Source organism: Rousettus aegyptiacus, unplaced genomic scaffold, assembly GCF_014176215.1.
Source record: "Rousettus aegyptiacus isolate mRouAeg1 unplaced genomic scaffold, mRouAeg1.p scaffold_m13_p_1, whole genome shotgun sequence".
Classification (NCBI taxonomy): Eukaryota; Metazoa; Chordata; class Mammalia; order Chiroptera; family Pteropodidae; genus Rousettus; species Rousettus aegyptiacus.
The window spans coordinates 166,214,864-166,229,900 of NW_023416284.1; positions in this window are offsets into that span (position 1 = coordinate 166,214,864).

Genomic DNA, 15,037 nt, shown 5'->3' on the forward strand with positions numbered 1-15,037 from the left:
GAGAGTGATAGAATTATGTCATGGGAGGTGTGTTGAAGGACCTGGGTGGTTAGCTAGGGGAACAGATAGCACCTCCTCTATGCTAAGTAGCAAGACTATCATGTGAAAGAGAAATTAGATTCCCTCATGGCACAAAGGATAGACCAAAACTAATTAGTAGAAGTTACAGGAAGCAGGAATCATGCTATACAAACCCAATAATTTAGAGTGGTTCTATAGTCAAACAGCCTGTGTCCGTATTGCACACTCTCTCTTCCTTGTTACGTGATCCTGGGCAGGTTACTTAAACTCTCTAAGCCTCAGTTCTCTCATCGAAGGAACAGGTTGTTCTTGGTATCTTTTCCCCAGCATTATTGAAGAGAATAAACAATATTATATATACACAAAATGGAATATCTAACAAATGTTAGTCATTATTATTGTGTCATATTCTTGCTGATATAAGATAGAACCCTTGAAACATTGAATGAGCTGCTTGGGAGTTAGTACATTCCCATCACTAGAAATGTTTAATGTGTTGATGACTTTTTTGGCAGGGAGTGAAAAGGGCACTGAAGCTCTGAGTAAGAGGTTGAATTGGAATTTTAAGTTTCCTTCCCATGTAAACACCTATGGTTATTTTATTTTGCTTCATTTCATTATATTATATTATATATATATAATATTATATATATATATATTTTTTTTTTTTTTTACCAAGGTTATCCCCAAGTCTTGAGTATTTTTGATTTGGTCAGGTGGCAGTTAATAGTTCCTTGCTGACCTTGAAGGATGGAACAGGAAGGAGAGGAAATGAAGGAAGGAGAGGTGTATGAAAGGAGACTCGGCCTCTGCGTCCAGCCCAGTACTTCTAGTCTGTATCCCTCAAAAAGAGACTAGATAAGGCATGAGGACTAACCTTGGAATAGTGCAGATATTTTGGCAGGAACGAGCGCTGGAATGGCCTTAGAGTTTTGTGGAAGTTCCTGAGAAATGCCCAGGGCGGCGTGTGCTTGTTCTCTCAGCAACTCACCTAGGAGCTAAATGCGGATTTGTAGCAGTGGACAGCAGCTTTCAGTGCCCCCTTAGAACCAAATTATGAGAATTAAAGAATAAGGCATATAAGAAAAGTCTATCAGATCAATAGCTGAATGATTGGTTAGAAACAGCTTTTCAAAACTGCTTTTTGTAAAAAGGAGGTAGGGATGGATGGGATGTATGAGGATTATACATTTATATGTGAAAATATGAGCTAACATAAATACTTACGACATAATAAATACTTGTTACTGCCCACCTGGACTGTGTTCAAGAGTGAAATTATAGTAAAATACCAGAAAATTTAGTAGGACCTCAACTATAATTCTCACAAGAGTAGCTTAAAATTTTTTAGTTTAGTTTTTTTTTTTGATATTGTTTTCTGCCTAAAACCCATGAATCTTGTGTCCAACATAACTCTATTTTGTCTATTTCCTATCATTTCTTTCTACCTAGTCCCCTCCTAGAGGAGGAGGTGCACCTGGACAGCACATTAGAGTATGCTTAGAGGGTGGCCGTGCCCAGTGGCTGAAGCGCCAGTGTCTCTCAGCAGGCCTCGGGGGGTTTAGGTTCTGCTACTCAGCTGCAAACGTGTGACCAAAGCACTGTGTGCCGTGTTCTTAACTTAATAGGGTGTTTACTCGCTCACTTATATAAGTATGTATGCACGTGTGGTAAGATTTTATGACATTGTTTGTTCCACACTAGAAACTTTGAAAAATGTATCATCATCAGGAATGTGCCATTAGCATATGTAGAGGAGTTTGTGAACACAGGGAAAGGATTTAACACTCTGTCCTGGCAATGTTTTCTGAAAGGCAGGATGTATGTGGTATCCACAAAGCAGCTATTTTGAGAACAAAATTCCAAATATATTTTTTGTTATTTAGTGACTCAAAAAAAAAAAAAAACTAACGAGGTCATGTGATACTATATAAATGTCTAACCACTATGCTGTATATACCTAAAAGTAATATAAAATAATATTGAATGTTAACTGTAATTGGAAAAAAACCAAGGAAGAGAACAATAAAAGATAAAGTCATCAAGACTTCTCAATCTAAGCTTAGTGACAGTGGTGATAGAACCCAGGGAAAAAAGGAAAATCCAGATCTCTAAATTATGTATTTTGAGACATGTTTCTTGTGAAATAAATTGTGCCTGGGTTTCCTGAGTGTATTTTGTCAATTGTGGAATACGGATATAGATTTATCATTTTGCTTCTCTCGTGTTGATTATTTATATGGCTATCCCTAGAGTCTACCCAGAATAAGTACTTATCTTGTATGGTACAGTCTATCCAGGATAAGTACTTAATAACTGTTTTGTGTTAAACTCTGCATTTGCCCACTTCTCACTTAAGTAGAATACAGCCTGGATCCCAACTGCAATTTGCTTTCATTTGTTTAGAGCAGAATAAACTTCCTTGAGACTTTTTCAGCCTAACCATGGTAAACAATCACTGAAGTTGGCAGAAAATGAAGCCTACTTAATCGCTGTTCAAAGATGGTTTTCAGTCCCGTTGCTGGGTTACAGCAGCCTGGGCTGGCGGAGATGCTGGCTATATCTCTAGTGCTTCGGTAGGTGGCACTCCTGTTCTCTCTGTGTTGAAGCTGGCGGCAGCGCAGAGACTGTGGGTTTGGGCAAGCAGGAATGCAAATCATCAATTCAAAGCAGCTTTTTGGGGCAAGTAGCAGCACAAACTTGTTATCAGTGTGGTGGCAGCTGTTGCTCTCTGCCCCTACTTGCAAGCAGTTTCAGAGTAAAGCCCTTTGGAATCTGACTGTAAGAGTGGAGACGTCAAGAAGTGAAACTACTGGTCTAAAAGAAGCAGGTTTGGAGTCAGTTATCCGGTGTCTGCTCTTCCCTCCTATAACTCTGGTTTGGAAGAATCTCATCAAAAAGGCTAACTCTCTAAAGCCCTATCTTGGAACCAAGTTAGTGAAAATCTAGAATATCTTGGATTGGTGACAATTGTGTTTTTTATACCTATATGCTGGCTTCTCCTGGTTAGTCTTGATTTTCTAATGTTCTGTCTTACTGCTGTTATAAAAGCATTAGCTCTTGTCAGATACTGCCTCTGCTTGGGGTTTAGGAAATATGGTCACCACAATTACTTTCCATTTCCTGACTGCTGAGTCTCAACTAATGTTATAGACTTAGTGTTTGTGTCCTCCCAAAAGTCATACATATGTTGAAATTCTAACCACCAGTATGATTGTATTAGGAGACGAGGCCTTTGGAAGGTGATTAGGTCATGAGGGTCAAACTCCTATGAATGAGATTAATGCCCTTATAAAAGAGACCCCCCCTGCCCCGGAGAGCTTTTTTGCCCCTTCTGCCATGTGAGGGTACAGTGAGAAGATGGCCATGTATGAACCAGGAAGCAAGTTCTCACCAAACACTGCATCTATAGGCACCTCGATCTTGGAATTCTCAGCCTCCAGAACTGTGCAAAATCAATTTCTGTTGTTCATAAACCAACTAGTCTATGATATTTCTTATAGCAGCCCAAATGGATTTAGACAACCTACAATGTGCCTCCTCTCTCTATTTTGAACTCATAACCTCTTAGACATTGGAATTTGTTTTTTGCTAGTATTTTTACTTTATGGGACAAATATGTGCCAAGATTGCGATATTTGTCCACCTTTAAGAGAGAGGCAAAGCCTTGCCCTTTTAAAATTTAAGAAGATACAAAGTAACTACTCAGATGAATTCACTTATGGATCACCTCATCTGTGTCTGATTAATACCTGGCAAATATGCTGCCGCAATTCCTCTTTCTAGGGTAGGCATTGTTAATTTGGCACATTCTCCTGTTGGCCCATCAGACATTTTGGCACATGGGATAAAACTTGCTTATCTGGTTTCAACTGTGGTTGATCTTTAATATTTTTTATTATGTTAGACAATAATAAAGATCAAAATATTAGCTAAAACAACAAAACAGTTCCCTCATAGTTGGTTTTCAAACAGAAACTCAAAGGAGATAGAGCCACAATAGAATCATTTAATTTTAGGGCTCAAAGGAAATATGATGACTCTCCAGAACCTTAAGATGATGAAGTCAATGCTCAAAACACAAGCTGGGTGGGAATTCTGCTTCTGGTAAGGGTGGAATCACCTATTGTAGGGTAATCTTCCCTCTAAGAATAACTAGAAAAAGTGGAGAAAATACATAGACTGTCTGAAGATGCTGGAGAGCTACCCGTGTAGCAAAAATCTGAAGGGACAAGGTCCTCGAGAAAAAGGAAAAAAAAAAAAAAAAGAAAAAAAAACCTCGGAGGAATAAAATAACATTTTGATTTCCCCTCTCCCTTTAAGACACTTGCAAATATCCAAGCTGTGGCTGAGAGACTGGGAAGCTAAGCAGAGCTTCCTGTAGTTTTATGGGGCATCAGAAACAAAAATTGAAGTTTAGAGATAACCAATAATTTAGAGCTCTGGCAAAGAGGCTTTTTGCTGGGATTCTCAAATGACTACACCATAGGAAATGGATGACTCTTTAAAAAGATAGGAGATCAACTTCAGATCACTTCAATTTATGATTGGGTAAGGTAGTCTGCTCCACTTTAACTGCCTGTTGGAAGCAAAAATAAACTCCCCTCAGGAAGATAACATTATCTAAAGCTTTAAGCTATATCAAAAAATTTTAATAGAAAATGCCTTGCATTCAAATAAAAATCATTTGGTATACTTCAAGGCAAAATTAATGAAAACCATGGGGAGAAAAAAACGCTCAAGAGATCCGGATATTACAATGTCAGGAATGGATGTTATAATAATTATGATTAGTATGTTCTAGAATTTATATGAGAAAGATAGAGAATTGTACTGGAAACTATACATGGAAATTATAAAAAACCAAACAAAATATCCAAACGAAAATCAGTAACTAAAATTAAGAACTCAATGGCTTAGATGTAATTGAGGATAGATCATAAACTGGAAGATGAATTAGAGGAAGGTAGGAAGGGTTTAGATGGAGTTAAGATGTTCTAAATCCTTGCTTTGGCCAGCAAGTCGTAAATGTAATATTGTTCATTAGACTTTAAGGAGTCAAAGATGAATGTTGACATCTCTAGGGTAACCATTGAAAGCATAATAAAAGATTATATAACTAAAAATAGCCCACAGAAGGAGAAATGGAATAATAAAATTAATAAAAATTCATAGTCTGAAGGAAGATACGAAAAGGGTGGGGGGGGGACACACAAAACAGATGAAACCAATTTAAAACAAATAGCAAGGCAGTGAATTTAATTTTATATATACAAGTTATAACATTTTATGTAAATGAATCAAAAATTCCAATTAAAAGACAAAAAGTATCACACCGGACAAAAGAAAACAAAAGAAAACGCCCCACCCAAACTAAAACAAAACTCTACTCTATGCTGTACACAAGTACGTATTGCAAATTATAAGAATTCAAGGAAAATTAAAAGTGAAAGGATGGAAAAAGATAAAGTAGACAAATATTAACCAAAAGAAAGCTCATTTATCTATCCTTATATCAGACAAAGTAGACTTTAAGGCAACGAGCATTACTAAAGATAAAAAGTGATATTTCATGATAATAAATGATCATTCCGACATAAGGTTATCACATTTATAAAATCATATTCACCTAGTACTTTTTAAGGCAATATGTGTTAGAACAAAATGGAGAACTATGCAAATCTATGATTATAGTAGGAAATTTTAACACACCCCTCTCAGTAACTGATTGAACTGGTGACCAAAAATCAATCAGTTAATCAATCAATCAATCAATCAGGATTAAGAAGATTTGAAGAACATGATTAATAAAATTCACATAATTAATGCATGTAGAAAGAACACTGCACACAGCAACTGTACATGGAACATTTGCCAAAATTGAACATATGCTGGGCTATAAAACTTCAGCAAATTTCAAATGAATTAAATCATACAGAATGTGACTTATGACCTTAGCAGAATTAAGCTATTAAAAGCTAAAAGATAAACAGAAAATTTTATATTTAGAAATGAGTCTGTATGCCCTTAAATGTATGTCAAAGAAAAAATAGTAAAAATTAGAAAATATTTTGAATTGAATGATAATAAATATAATAGATAAAAACTTGTGGGATATAGTTAAAGTCATTCTAGATAGTCTTAAATATATATGTTAGAAAAGAAGAAAAAGAAAATCAATGATCTAAATATCCATTTTAAGAAGTTAGAAAAAGAAAAGCAAATTAAACATAAAAAATTAACACAAGTTTATGAAACAGAAAACAAAATGTACTATAGAGAAAATAAAAGAGATAAAATCAAAAGCCAATAGTTGGTTCTGTCAACAATATAATATAATTGGTAACCCTCTGATAAAACTAATAAATGGCAGGAGAAGGCAAAATTACCACTATCAATAGTGAAAAGTACTACAGATACTTTTTAAAAGTTTAAAGAATATCATGAACAATTTTTACCAATACATTTGAAAATTCAGATGTCAATTAATTTCCTGAAAAATATGGCACCCAATAACTGATATAAAAATGGGAAAATTTATTAAAAAAAATAAAGCCATAATTTAAATTCTTTCCAGAAACATGCCAGATCCAGATAGATTAACCAAAGAATTTTTCCAAACATTTATGGAAAGAATAATGCTTAACATACATAGAATCTCCCAAAGAATAGAAAAATAAGGAAGACTTCTCAACTCATAATGGTAAGGACATTATAATCGTAAACAAAATATTAACAAACCAAATCTGGTTATATAAAAAGGATATTACTTCATGACCGAATCAAATTTCTGCCAAAAATGTAAAGTTAGCTCAACATTTGAAAATCAGTCACTGTAATCTATTACATTAAGAGAAGGAAAGGAGAAATAGTATGATTATCTGAATAGACATAGAAAAAACATTTGATAGAATTTATGTCTACTTATGATAAACATTCATAGCAAAGCAGGAATAGAAGGAATACTTAATTGATAAAAAATGTCTACAAAATCACATCTTTTTTAATAGTGAAATATAGTGAGCATTCCCTTGAGATCAGTAGCTAAGCAAAGAATACCACAATCACCATACATATTCAAATTCTGCTAGAGGTCCTTACTAGTATAATAACTAAAGAAAAATGAATAAAAGGCATAATGAGTGGAAAGGGGAAAATGCCATTATTTTTGTAGACAGCATTATTGTGTGCTTAGAAAATCCAAAATCACCTATAAAATAGCTAGTGAGAATTAACTAGTGAATGTGATAGGGTTGCTAGCAACAAGGTTAATATGTAAAAAATTCAATTATATTTCTAAGTAAAATTCAAATAACTGTCACTTTTAATATCATTACAAAACACCTAGAATTAAACCTAATAAAAAATAAGCAAAGACACTCAGAAAATAATAAATGTTATTGAAAAATAATCAAAGGAAACCTAAATAGAGATATTTATCATATTCATGGACTGGAAAACTCAATGTTGTAAAAATATCAGTTCTTCCCAAATTGATTTATGGATTAAATCCAATCCCGCGAAAATCTCAGCATATGTGTGTAAATTGATAAGATGATTGTAATATTACCCATAGAAATAAAAGGCTGAGAATAGCCAATATTATCTTGAAGAACAACAAAGAAGGAAGACCTAGATTATCAGCTGTAAAACTGATTATAAAACGACAGTATTTAACAAAATAGAGTTTGGAAAAGACCCACCCACATGTGGACATTCAATTTATGACTAAGTTGGCACTAAAAAGCAATGGAGGAAAATGTTTTTCTTAAATAGGTGGTGCTTGATGAATGGCCTATTCATATCCAACAGCATTAATCCGAATCCTTATGTTGCTTTCTCTTCAGAAATTAATTCTGGATAGATTGTAGTCTAAGCGTAAAAGTAAAACAATAGAAGGCAACATGAGATAATATGACAAATCAAATAAGCCCCTTCTCTATGGAAGTCTTAGAGCTGCCACTGTCTGAACTAAACATTGTGCCCAGTGTCAGGCTGCTTCAGGCCTGTCCCTGAGGCTGGGCCTGGGTGAGGACACTAGGGCTCTGTGATTGACCATCTCATCTAGAGTACATGTATCCTGGGCAGTGTTTCCTCTAAGGAAAGGATACGAGCCAGCAAAAGCCATATATCCACTCTTTGCTAAATCGTTTTTATTTTTACACATTAGAAAAATATAATAAATCCTGCCAAATTGCCCTTCAAAAGAATTTCTACAAATGAACAAGAAAAAAACAGATACCCAATACTGTACCAACAGTTTATGTGTACCCATTTGCCTTCATCCTTTTTGTCAGTCTGATGGGCAAAGGTGATACTATCTCATTGTTTTGTATCTTATTCGCCTGATGTGTTTGGTCATTTGCCAAACTTCTTTGGACTGCCCATCACATCCAGTGCCAGGGAGGAGATGCGGCACACTGAGAGAGTTGTCGTCTCTGCCAGGGAGGACAACTTTACCACTGACATTATTGAAGATTGCTGCACGGTGGTGATAAAAAGTAGACTGACTTGTAGTCACTTTTGTTACTGTTTTTAAATTCCCTGTAGACAGTGTTCCTCCCCCCGCCCCGCCCCCTTGCCCCGTTCCTCATTGCCTGCCATGGGGTGGGCTGCTCCCACTGCCTTCCCCACTTTCTTTTGCATTGTTTGCCTTTTCTTATTAATGAGTATGATTTCTGTTTGTATTCTGGATGTGAATAAATACATTTGTTGTATTTGTTGTGACTAACTTCTCCCATTCTGTTCTTGTCTTTTAATTTTATTTATGTTTTGTTCCCTTTAACTTTTGAAGACCATCAGTTAACTTGTATGGCAGGCAATTAATTTGTTATAAAAAGCTCTCACTCTCTGTCCTTTGGGTTTTGCTTTAAATTACTCCCAAACTGAATCGGAGGACTTCTGGATCAGTTTCCTACTAACACGCAAGGGAGCAGCCAGATGGTCCAGCAATGACAGCACAGCTAGTCAGTAGTAGATATTTTGGGAAGACGAATTGTATCACAGCAAAAAAATCTTTCTTCGTAAAAGATGAATCATGGGGCTGACTGATTGGCTGGTAGCATCTGCAGTCAACTCTGATTTGCCATCTTCTGACTCACTGATTAAAGTATAAATGGATTGGACACTTTCTCTTTGGCTTTTAGTTCAGGGAAACATTCTTAATGTTCAGGGGCTTGGTTTCAGCTGAATGACAGGTTAGCAGAGATGAAGCGGACTATAACTCTGCCTCCAAAGATGCCACGTGTTAGAAATAGTGGTCTTGCGAGGAACTCCTCTTTCATTTAAAAAGACCGGAACCAAGTTAACCTATTTGCTACCACTTCTTGTGTTTCCTGATCAAACTGTGACTGGTGTGTATGAAGAATAGCGCTGTGAATTTATCAAGACATACCCATAGCCCTGCCTGAGGATGAGAGCTGTGAGTCAGTGGTGGCTGTCACCTTGGGCTGGTGGTAGATACAACTATTTAGTAAATAGCTGCCGCTACATTTGCAGCCTCATCCGCCTGCCTGTTTGTTTAGAAGGCAGATTGTCAACCAAAAAAAGAATGAGCCCTGTGACACTGTAAGCAAAGGAGGATTAATTATGCAAACAAAAAAGTCTGCGACAGATATGATCCTATATAAAAATAAGCTAGTCAAACGACTAAAACCACATCTGCAGTGTTTCAGCTTTTCGGTTCCCATCCCCATCACACAGATGCTATAAACTCATGCACAACTACACACACCTACATAGGCTCGTGTCAATTTATTATGCATAAATACAGTCATACGCAATTATGAACAGTTACATAGAACTACATACATACCATATACTCATAAAAGTATGCACATATACTGGCACATATTACACACAAATATACATACCCTCACATACACGAGTATGCACTCACACATGTACATTTGCACACAAATGACTACACACACACATTTCATAAAACCCTCCTCTACCAGGAACACAAACTTTTTCATTTAGAGATATGGGCATCATTTGTAATAACATGCTTATGGAGTTATCCTTCCTGTGTTTTCATTGCTGAGCATTGTGGTGGGAGGAGCCCTCACGCCCTTGTCAGAAGATGGGAGCTCAGATCCTGAGCAGATAGAGTTCAAGGTAGAAGTGGTCCTGATATTCTTTGTTTAGCTTTGTAACCACTGTCATCTCAGGGACTAACAAAGAACCTCATCCATAGAAGGCCTTCAGTATTCCTTGAATAAATCCAAGAATTTGTGATTTCCCCTTAATGCTCCTTCATCTAATTTTTAAAATTAAAAATAATTAAAAATATTTTTGAGTAATTCTTTGTCTTTTTTCCCTTGCCTGACTTTAAATAAATGTACCCAAGGGTATGTGTAGCTCTCTGAGAATAGAGCACTCCCCAGAGAGTGGAAAGCTCTACATCACTTCATAAGTCTCTTGAGGATTTAATCGGAGATGCTAAAACCCTCAGACATCACCTAGTCCAAGGCTCTTACTTTATAGATAAGCGATTTGAGGCCCAGAGATGTTAAGTAATCTCTCCAAAGTCACCCAGCTACTTGGCAACAGAACAGGGAATGGGGACTGTTTCCTAGACTAGTGCTATTCTACAGTTTTCACTTAGATTAGACTTAACTGATTTTATTCCAGGGAATAATTCTTTGATGAGAAAATTAAGAAAACAAGTGACTTGAACACAGATTTCTTCACCCAGAGCATTACAATAGTCTCTGAGGAGTGATACTGGTTTGGGTAGAGAATCTTCTATCTTCTAATAAATCTAATAAACCTATGTTATCATACCAGTAGCATTCCCATCTGACATATGCTTAACTTCGTGACTTTGGGTGTGATGAAAGGCATCTCTGTTGTCCATTTTCTATAAATTTAAACTCTGACTTTCAAGTTTTCTTGTACAGTATATGGGATCTCGGATGACTACATGGCTGGTTGCATCTGCCTGGTTGATGTTAGTGCGATCTCAGGTTCACAATAGTTTTTAGCTTTGCCCTACTTAATAGATGTAATATTGCTAATGTTTGTGACTGTGATTTCATTAGAGCAACAAAACCGTTGTCTTGATACTTTTGAAGAGTTTAGATTTGTATGAGAACACTGAATTTTATTTAGTCAATGCTGCGATTTATATATTATTATTTCTTGTCACTTTATAAACTAGAGTTTGACTTTTTTTTTTGTTTTATTAGTTACTGCATTTGTATTTCTCTAGAGTTAGTTGGTTTTTGTTTGTTTGTTTTTAGCTGTGTCAGGTTTAGAGATCTCACTCTAGCCAAGTCCATTAGGTTTACTTAGAAACCTGTATGTGTGTGTGTGTGTGTGTGTGTGTGTGTGTAGTAGAACGTCTAAGTGCAACGCATAGCATAATTTTTTCAAACAACATATGAAAATGCTGTGTATTTGTATTTGCAGTCATGTTTATTCTATAAATAATTCCATGCTCGTATGTTAAAGTGTATAAAATTTGAATACACAGTATAAACCTTCAAATCTGGCATCTATTAATAGCTATTACTCTCACTTGAACTACTGTGTCCACCCCCAAGACAAATTAACTCACGTTAAAGAAAAAGGGTCGATAATTTAAAATATACTCTGATATAGTTAATGCTGATGGTGGTTAAATTAGAGTGATGGGATTATGGGTTATTTTTTTTTCTCTTTTCTAAATGTTCTATAATGTAGTTTTATTATTTTCATACTGAAAAAATACATTTATTATTTTAAAAGAAAGGCAAACAATGCCAAGAAACATGTTTGTAAAAATTCTGCAGGTTGAAGTTATGGTTTGGAGTATATTAATTTCATTACAGTTCTTGCTTTCTATTGTCATCCTGCTTTCACAATAGGGTCTACAAATTTATGTGCCTCTTCTTTTTATTGTTCTTAATAGTCTTAAAGTTTTTTTAAATAAAATTTTCCTTTTATACAATAGCTATTAGATTAAAAGTCTTCTTTTTTCTCTCCTTTTCCTCTCAACATAATGTCTTTTTGCTTGGCTTCTGTGGTGGTTTTGTGTTGTTTGACCTAACATATCATCAATTGACTGTTTGTTCTGAAACAATGAGTTTTATACTTACATACATTTTAATTAATTCAGAACTAAAATGGGATTGACTTTGGCATTAGTAGAGAGCTAAAATTCTAAAATCCAGCAGGAAGAAGGACTTGGAACCTGGATTTAGCCAAGCCTGATTGTGTTGTTGAAGTGGTTTATCTAGTTTCTTACTTCCTAGTAGAGTGAAATCGCTTCTGTGAATAATTTTTGTGCCATGGATCAATGAATTTGTAGGTTCATGTTGCTAGTTTAATGTTGCCATTTTTATTCACACAAGAAATGATTCCTTTTTATAGTTTGTTCTTGTCTGAAAATATCATACTAAGTACACTTTGAAGATACAGATATGAAGACTCACCTACAGGAGCAAAATTAAATCTAGATCAAATTTTATACATGTGTGTTTGTGTGTTTGTGTGTACATGTGTGTATATTCACATACACATTCAACAACAATTAGCACTTGTAGAAATTCTATCATAAGATACCACCAATGAGACTTAACTTCAGGCATTGAAGATACAGTTTACTGTGGTCGAGAAAAATCTTTAATACTGCCATTTATTTATGAATGCTCCTATTCTAATGGACTGCCCTCATGGTTGATCTAATATATGTATTAAATGCATATGTTATCATAGCTTTAATTTTTCAAGTTCTAAAGTACAGAAAAGGAAATGATTTAAACCTTGTGAAAATTTAACCCATGTAACCAACTTGCTTCCTAAGTCCAACTTGCCAGTTTATGATGGGAACAAATTTTAGAGACCAAAGTAATTTTTATTTCATGTCGTCTTTTTGTGAATCCTTTGTTTTAAATACTTTTATTTTTCCTAAATACTGGATTTAACTACTAGTTAGAGTTGAAGGGGCTGAGGGAATTTTCCTGAAATGATTTTTCTTACAATATCTTAGTCATTGAAAAGCAGGCTAAGTTTTGCAATGACACATAATATCTTCATTATCTCAAAAAAAAAAAAAAAGCTATTTAAAAAATGTGTATCTGTATCAGGCAAAAAGGAGCAAAACCAGCCTTAAGGGCAGAGGTTGAATCTTTTTTCCATTCTAGCTAAACAATTCTCTTCAAGCATATGAGGAAATGCATGTTTAAGAAGCCCCTCAGAGATCAATATGGCCTGGGCAGAGAGAATAAGCAAAAGGCAGAATTGCTGGGCCTCTTTGGGTCTTGTTAGAGAAAATTCTTGCGGCAGTTAAAAGGACTGGATAGAGGCAAAATGAGCTGATTGTTCTACACCCTTCCCCCGCTACCGCTCAGAGTATTTCTGAGTGGACACATGGCAGAGAAACTCGTGGAAACATAAGTCTCATGGGAGACTGGCACTGAGGAGAAACACCGGCCATGTGATGACTGTCTGCCAGCAGCCGACGCCAGGCAGAGGAGCAGAGGAGCCTGGGTTTGCTCTCATTAGCCTGGAGCATTCATGTTCGTTCTCTCTCTCCATTCCCTTTTTCTTCTTTTTCTCTTTCTCTCAACACACACACACACATCCAAGATTTTCGAAGTGTCCACTCCATTATATTCTACTCAGAGACCAAAAATTCAACCAATAATAGAATGACACCATAATCTTTGTTAGGCATCATGGAAACATAGAAGTAACAAGAGTAAACATAAATATAAATGAAAATAAATAAATAAAACCACTGCTAGAGCATTTCGGAAAAGAAGTACGTTTTTAAAGGAAACATAAATTATAGTTATTTCATCTAGAAACTACCAACAACTCTAGTGTTTCTGGAAAGTAGACTTGGCATTTCTAGAAATAGTTATATAAACTTGGTAAAGACTTATTCTTTCAGGTCTTATGAATTATTGTTACAGTTAGTAAGGCCAAATTCTAACACAAGGCCTATAATAAAACACTCTTTGTTAAAATAATTCTCCCAGAGCCTATATTAAGCTTTGCAAATTTCAGACAAGTTATTGTATCTGAAACTCTGCCCAAGACATATAGTGAGTAATGTGTTTCTATGAAAACTTTTTGGATGAAAAAATGAACTTTGGGTATTAGAATATGTGATTTACTGGATTTTGGCTCTCTCTTGCCTGTTCCTCTTGCTAAAATTTCAGACTGAGTCTTTACTATGAGTATCTAATCATACTCCATTCTTGGAAGTTTAGCCTCTGTAAATAGTGGAAAAGGAGACCCTCTTGGATTGTTATGGTGAATATTTGGCTCTGAATTAAATGAATGTTTAAATCTCTAAGATTTCAAGTAATGTTGAATTTGGCTGGATACCCTGTGGTTATAATATTTTAAGCCTTTAGAAATACACGGGTTCTGAAATAGCGATATGCTTTTTTCCTCCTGACTAGCATTTTGTTATTATCCTTACTGTCTACTTCAAACAAACTTGATGCCGTTTACAATGCCTGTAGCATATGGCTGCTGCCTACCAGCTCTTTGTGTGCCTTGGCAGACGGCCACGTGCGACACTGAAGCGTGACTTCCTGCTTGAGTAGCACAGAATCTTGCTTTTATCCATTTTTCTACTCGAGTTCAACTTCTAAGGTAGAGCTGAGTAAGATCTTTTTCTTTCTTTCCCTCCTCCCCCTCCCTCCCTCTCTCCTTTCCTATTTCTTTGTTGCAGTCTCCTTTACCCTAGGTAGAGTAATTTATACTGTCAGTATTATTAGAGATTCTTGTCAAACAATGATAATATAATACTCATATAGACTACTCCAGGTGCTTCTAGCTTTTGCCTTCTGAATCCTCACCTAGTTTTCAAGTCATTCTGAGTAGGGACCCATTCATCTTTTCGATTTATATTTCAGCTGTAGAGAATTCCTCACAGCAGAAAATGTGTTGGTTCGTAAGTCTCATCACTTATACTGAGATCCTGTCTGGATTTCTGTTTTGGAAAAATAATAGCTTTCACTTAGCAATAATTGAGATGAAGGCTGGATGTAATTTCCTGCTGCAAAAGAAGGGT